Source organism: Pinus tabuliformis, chromosome J (genome assembly GCF_031772625.1).
Source record: "Pinus tabuliformis cultivar Carrire ecotype Pingquan chromosome J, CPIR1, whole genome shotgun sequence".
Taxonomy (NCBI): domain Eukaryota; kingdom Viridiplantae; phylum Streptophyta; class Pinopsida; order Pinales; family Pinaceae; genus Pinus; species Pinus tabuliformis.
In genome coordinates this window covers 810992607-811000739 of record NC_142295.1, presented here as the reverse complement: position 1 = coordinate 811000739, position 8133 = coordinate 810992607, and positions in this window count along the sequence as shown.

Genomic DNA, 8133 nt, shown 5'->3' with positions numbered 1-8133 from the left:
TCTCATCCAACTTGGACTTAACTTGGATGCCACTGAATGTATAAATTTTTATTGTAATGGATTAACCTTGAATGGTTTTGCACATGTAGGTCTCCAACATTCTTTTTGTTGATTCTCCAGTTGGGACTGGTTTTTCTTACTCCAATATAGCTACAGATTACAAGACTGGAGATTTTAAGGCTGCTTCAAATATACATACTTTCCTCATAAAGGTTTTTAGTTCTATCACGCTACAAAAAAAATATTTTACAAGTGTATAGATTTTTGCGAATCTCAGTACAGTTTATAATCTTGGATGTAGTGGTTTGAAGCATTCCCTGAGTTTCTATCTAATCCATTTTATGTTGGAGGGGGAATCTTATTGTGGTATTAATATTCCAATGGTCGTACAGGAAATAGTAAATGGTAAAGCACACACGACCCATGTTTTGTTATTCAGTTGACTTCTTGGATTCTCTGTTTTTGGAATAGGCTGGAATTTCTTTGTGGTAGCAGGAGTCCTATAAGTTGGTTTGAGGTTGCATTTCAGGAAAACATATGTTCTAGACATTGTATTTTTCTTAATACAATTTTTTTAATGATTGATACTTTGATGCTTGACCATTGCAACCTCTCTTTCTTGGCTATGACAGGAAATGAAGAAGGTATTAAACCAACCTTGAACATTAAGGTCAAAACTCTTTGCTAATAATTGAAATTCATAGCTTTCTTCATTTAGGCCTCTCCAAAATATGTTGGTGACTATGAACAGCGTTATGTTCGTTAGGAATTTTACTAGATGGTCTCATGGGCTGACTTCTTGCATGGCTAGTCAAAAACTCCTAACCAAGAGGGACGAAAAATTAGAAATAATTGATCAGGTTGTTGGATCAAGGAGCAGAATCTCTAGTCTGGCGGTTCGTCTACAACATGCTTACCAGGATAGGCAATGCCCTACTGTGGTAAAGTGCAATAGGTCCCCTACTCCTCACGCGATGCAATCGATCTTTCTTGATCAGGAACCGACCTGACTGAACAAACCCTTGGCCCTAAAAATTGGACAGATGAAAGAAATGCTCACTATGGAGAGCTAATGATCCTCTGTTCCATTAGTATTGTTTTCGCTTGTGAAAGCTTCTTGGATCTTGTGATCATTGTCCCAGAAAGGAGGAAAAACAAGCATGGGAAGGCAATTGTTGTGCGGGTAAAAGGGGGCATTCGATAACAGTGAAAGCGTCCCATTTATCAACACATACATACAACTGATATAGTTGATGCTCTCCCTCCTCACGTCTGTTGCATTCGATTCTTGGTGGTTGTCCAGTGCTTTCTCCAATGGCTTCTTTGATATTCCTCAAACTGTATTCTCTTCCATCAGGTTAATACCCGCAAACAAACTACCAATTACTATTACAAATCTAAATATTGATTTTGTATGAAAGAATTAATTTGGCAGCGATCTCCTAGTATCTGATCACCTGCTTCTTTAAGCGCCCCGAGAATGTCCATATTTTCTCTCAAGGAAAGAGCCGACTCAAAGTATGAATGCTCATCAAGATTGAGAGAGCAAGTGTCATGCTTCTCCCATTCGTACCCATAGAATTTGTGTCCATCACTGTTAGGACAGCTTAAAGAATCCCAATATTTGTTCAGCTCTTCCTTCAGATCTGAAATCTGCAAATTCTCTCACAATACATAAAATACGGCCATGATCGTATAAGTCAAAAATATAGAGTGAGCAGCACCTTTGAGTAATCGAATTCTCTGGAAGAATCACAGAACTATGGCCATTTCCTGTCACTGTAATTGGGCCAGAGACCATGAATGGAAAACTCGGAAGCAGGCTTTCCTGTGCGAGGGTAACAACATTACCCTCTACACATATCACAGTATGAACTAGGCCAGGTGAATCGAATACCTGCAACAATTCTTAATTACTTTCGAATACCTGCAACAATTCTTAACTGTGGCCATTTCCCGTCGCTGTAATTGGGCCAGAGACCATGAATGGAAAAGTCAGAAGCAGGCTTTCCTGTGCGAGGGTAACAACATTACCCTCTACGCATATCACAGTATGAACCAGGCTAGGCGAATCGAATACCTGCAACAATTCTTAATTACTTTCGAATACCTGCAACAAATCTTAATTACTTTTTTTGTGATCCAATGGTTCAACCTTTCTCAATCGTCTAACCTATAATCTAACGGTATTTAAGGGTGACAGATAGACAATAAGGAGAGTTCATTTCAGAGGGAACGCCTTACGGCATAATAAAGAAAAGCCTTAGCCCTTGACTTATGCATTAACGCATATTGTCTTTTCAGTACACTTCCAATGATTTGGCTTAGACCTTTATGTTTTCACTAAATTAAAACTCTAAACAAAATAAATGCAAATATTAAAGCACCCTTAATAAAGAGGTGTTGTTATAGAAAGTGAGCGTAATTAATAGAATTCAAAAGGAGAGATTGTGAGTACTATTCAAATTGTGTTGAAATGTAATTGTGCCAAGGAAAAGGAGAGGTTCCTACAAATTCTTAGAGATCTAAGGATTTTCAACCAAATCGACAGTGGAAACCATGACTGTATAATAAGAGTGCAAACCTAGTTAACGAATGAGAAGCGAACAAAATAGAATTAAAATAAAATAAAATAAACTATGTTTAGATATCTTCAGCAAAATCACATATCTTCGGCGAACTTGTCCTGACGATGAACCACACTGGTTGGTTCGAAACGCGTCGACAAAATATTGGTTATGTGATTTTGCCGAAGATATCTAAACAATGTTATGGATCACAGAAGTCTAAATTCCTTAAAAATAAACTATATTTTTTTATAATGTTAACATTACAAATAGGCGTTTAATTTTTGGTCAAATAAAAACTAATTGAAGGTCAGATCATATATCAAATGCATTATATATTTTCCAATGGTAGGGATAATAAGAAAACTTTTGCTTAAAAATAATTTTTTTCTTATATATTTTGGAAGGACAACTTTACCTTTACGGGCCAAACATAATTTGCACCATCGTAATGTCGATTTTTTATGTCATCGTAGCCTCACCTAGACATCGAAGCAAGTATTATGTTAAAAATAAGTGCAACATCATTTGAGCTTGACCATTCGTGGACCACAAAACAGCCAAATCAACAAAACCAAATTGTTGTATGAGCAAATTCATAGCTTAAGATACCATCAAGTAAACAATTTCCATGAAATTTAATTACATGGGTGGTGCACTTAGTTGTAATTTAGTATCAAGAATCTAAAACATTAGATGGAATGTTAGACTTTTATGGCAAGTTGTATCTCACTTCAAAAAATCATTCAAGAATACGATGAGATTTGGTAGAGGATCATAAAACAGAAAAACTAGTGACATAATTGAGTCTTATAAGCTCTTAGAAGTGTGTTTGACTAATTCAAATTACAAATATATCTAATCTATCCTACGATGAGGGTGAAATCACAAAAATCTGAATAGAATACAACCATCTATCTTTTCCTAAATTTGCCTAAAATAACTTGGAAATAACTACTAGGTAGTTATGACACCAACTTGGAATACTAGTGATTGGAGGTGAGATGCCTGAAGTGTCATAACTCCAATCCTGTTTCTCTTTCCATTGGTTTCACAACCTATAAACACATAACATTAAACCTTCCTCAAACCAAATTAAAAAAATTCATTGAATTATGAATAACTAAATAACTAATTATAACTAGGTATGGTTATTACTACCACTAGAAACTAAAATATGAACATAAGAATGTAATTGCATAGTATCTATGGGGTGTAGGTGGGGGAAGAAGAGATATCATAATTTCTTTTCAGAATATGACACACTTCACATTCCTCCTTTCCTAGTCCACTAAAGATGACTACACCTCTAGTGCTCTACTCCATGTTAAAAGGGGGAAAACAAGGGTGTCTAAAACATATCTCTCAAATAATAAGAGAATGGATCAACTAAGAATAATGAATGTTCAACAAGGTGTTGGCCATAAAATCCTCAAGAAAAAAATATTCTAACTAATGACGAGGGGATGATAACTTTGATATCCACTAGTAGGTGTCATTTCTCCCTCCTTCAGCCTTATTCATATCATATCAATATGGTTAAGACCATTTCTCATGGAAATTAGGAAATTATGGAACCGATTTTCCTAAATATTTGCTCAAGAGCATGTAATTTTCATGATTTTTATATTTTTTTGTGATTTTTGAAGGAACTCAATTAATAAGCAAAACTAATGAGTGTATACCAAGGACAATTTTGTTTTTGCAAAATTGTAAATGGGTTGAGTAATCCAAAGATATGTTTGTGATGTTTCAAGCACTACATGATGCATCCTAGTTAAACGAGGAGGCTAAAGATTTTATAACAGATTCCCCTAATGTGTGAATTTAGAAGGGTAGCTAATCATTGAAATGCATTACAATCTAGTGAAGAAAGTTATTAATGGTTAGGTGGAATTCACCAAACTTTATACCAAGGATCAAGTTACAACAAAAGATAAGGTATGAGATGATTCTCTTCCCAAGGTGGGCATTTCCATTCTCATAAGTACATTATTGCTAAGTTAGGTAAACCCAAAAACAAAATCCTTCCTAAACTATAGGGTTTCAAACAATCAAAATGACAAAAAATGGTGAGTTATTTCCTGGAAATGTACTAAGGACAATCATGAACGCGTTTCTATTATCCTCCAGTATATTTTGTTTTAACCTATGGTAGCAATTGAAACTAATTCTAGGCTCCAAGCAAAGAGATAAAAGGTTAGAAAATGAAAGGGGGATCCAAAAGTGGATGGTGGAGGGACCAATACTTATGATTGGAGTACTTTTTATTAGTACAAAATTTAAGGGATTGAAGCTTAAACTATGAAGGAAAAAAACCCTAACATGGATTTCTAAAAGAGTATGACAACAAGTTATCTACTGTTTTTCCCAAGACCTTTCTTGGTGGACCAACACTTAAAAGGCTTTGTGGGTGTTGTTCCCTATCCTTAGATTTAACAAAATGTATTTTCCTTATTGAGGGCCTATTAAAATAGGAAAATAAAACTCTAATCTATATTCTAGAAACTAAAAATAAATAAATAAATAAAAAATTACAAAATTTTTGAAGCATTTATCCCTTGCACACATAGACCTAGTATCTATGTTGGGAGTTTGGCCGTTTCCCTCTTATCTGCATTGGGTCAATTTAGCTTCGGATTATTGAGGGCCTACTAAAACTAGTAAATAAAACTATAAATTATAGGTTGGAAATATTAAAAAAAATAGAAAAATTGCAAAAAAATTAGAAAAGTCAACCTTTGCAGAAACATAGTTATTATTTGCATTGGGATTGTAGTTATTCCCCCATTATATATGTGTTGGTTCAATGTAGTTTTGATCCTGAATAAGTCTATTGGCAGGTAGATTTCTCCTAGTTACCAAAATTCTATCTTAAAGTGGACTCTCTAGGACCCCCAAAAGCTATAACTTGTAAATGTAGCAGAAAAGGGAAGAAAGCTCTGAATAATCTAAAAAACCTACAAATGAAATTAAAATGGTGTGGTAAAATAATCTTACCCATTGGTATACAAACAAGGATCTAAAAGATGGATCACATCACATGTGGAGTTACCAATATGTTGTATACTTCCTCCCACAAGGGTTAGAAAAAATAACTTTTCTTAGTGGTTGTATCTAGGCCATTAGTTAGACGGTTAAAAATGATGGATTATTTTTTATGGGTTAAATATATATATAATAGATATAAAATAATCAAATGAAAACAAAGAAAAACAAAAATACAAGAGACAAATAATGAAGCAAGAAACTCCAATTTTATTACCCAACAATATGTTTAATCTAAGACTTGTGGGAAGATCCCTAGACTAGCTGGTTTTCTCCTTCAGTCTCCCCCTTGAGAGGGACCTGAGACAATAATGAGGCAGTGAACTCTAATCTTTTAATCCAACAATATGTTTAATGTGAGACTTCTGAGAAGATCCATAGAGTGGTTGGTTTTCTCCTTCGGTCTCCCCCTTGAGAGGGACCTTTAATGAGTCCTATATCTACAAATGAATGGCTCTCTCTCTCTCTCTCTCACACACACACACACACACACACGTACGTATGCACACGCACACATACACACACACATGACAAGCAATGGATATTGTGGCGTGATAAATGAAAGTGTATGAGCTTGATTATAATAGAAACATAAGTTGGATGATGAAATGGTCATGTGAAGTGAAAGAGAAAGCCTGTCATACTTATAACAAAATAATAGTTCAATATGATATGGTTGAAATAATAAAAAATGATTATTTGACAAAATAAAAATGTAATATCATGTTTGTTCCTTTGTTTTTTTATTATTATTTTTATTTTCATTGATTAAATATAAAATGAAAATGTCAAAAAATTGGTTTCTCGCCTTTTATATCGGTAACTAACTCAATAAAAATTATTTCTCATATTAACTAATGAAAATAATTTATAAATAATTCATATATTGAATCACTTCCATGTGAATGGATCAAATGGATGAAAATAAATAATTTATTTTGATATAAATGGGTAAAAATGATGAAAATAACTTAAAAGTAATGAAACTATGAGTTATTTTCAACAAACGAATAAAACTAATGAAAATAAATTAAGAAAAGTGGTTCACAATACTATTTCCATAAGTTCATGTTGTGAAAATGGTCTTTGACATGAGAAACCCATACTACATTTGTATTTTGATAATGCTAGAAATTTTAACTAGGCGTTCATTTTTTTATGATAACGTGAAGTCATATATAAATATTTTTGATTGACATAGTTTTAGATATGATGTGATTATTTCAATTTGTTTATAGAATAGGTTCATCTTAATTCTAAGTTATAGGCATGAGGGATTCACTATGGAATATAAAACTTTAGCCTTAATTTGACTATGTATTGGAAAATATCTTTAAAAATCACATTATTTAACCCCTTACCAGTACAAAACGAATACACCTCCCCAATTTAAAAAACCCCTACTTTCACTATATATTGTAGGTATCCATTTTTCAATTAACATTTTTTATACCCCTATATATTTTTTCATTAACTTTGATCTCCATTTTTTATACCTGTCAATATAAAAACCCTTTATCCCCTATATATTTCCCACTGTATTATGTGATTTTTTCCCAATATAAATGTACTAAACCCCATGATCATAGGATCATAAACATGACTTAGGATTTCCATTTCTACATTTTTTAAGTGGAGAGATACATTTACTTTCATTACCACTATTAAGAAAAGAAAAAACAACATCCATTTTAGATAGATACTATTACCTTATAGCTAAAAATGGAGAAGGAATAGAGATATTTTCAAAAACGGATTTCCCAAGTATTTGAAACCCCAATTTCAACCAAGTACACTGTAGGTCTTCACTTCCTTCAACGGGCCTTCTTGAATACAACTTTTTTTTTTTTTTATGAAATTTCGGCCTTAAATATAGTATTTTTATGATAGAGCTTTAGCAACATGCCATTGTAGTAATATCAAAATTTGAAATAATCTCAAACACTTTAAACTAATTATTTGATTTTTTTTTTTAATTTTAAAATTATTTCTTAATTTTGATGATTGGAAAAATAGAATGACATATATAAAAGAAAATAACATCCCATCATATATGATTGAATTAATGAAAAATTCAATTATTAAAATTTAATAAATAAAAAATATTAATATATTAAAACAAATCCAATTAATATAACTATTCACAAAACTTTGAAAATCAATGTATACTAATGTAAAGATGTAGTTTTAATTTCAAGGGCAACATTTAAGTTCAAATACCTCATATCGAATATCACATTTATTCCAAAGAAAAAGAATATAGTAAAAGGTTCATGGAGAATATTTGGCTCGGAAAGATCAGGAAAGTGCAACATATACCTTCCATTGTGAAAATTTATATTTAAGGAATCATGAAAGATCGTTGGTCACAAGCCATAGGGATTATTTATATTAATAAATGAAAACATATATATTATAGAAAATGATGTAATACAAGTAACAAAAAAATATGATATGTTTTGTTATTTCTTTATTTTGAAAGAAAAAAATATAATCAAGACAAGTTATTAGAATTTTT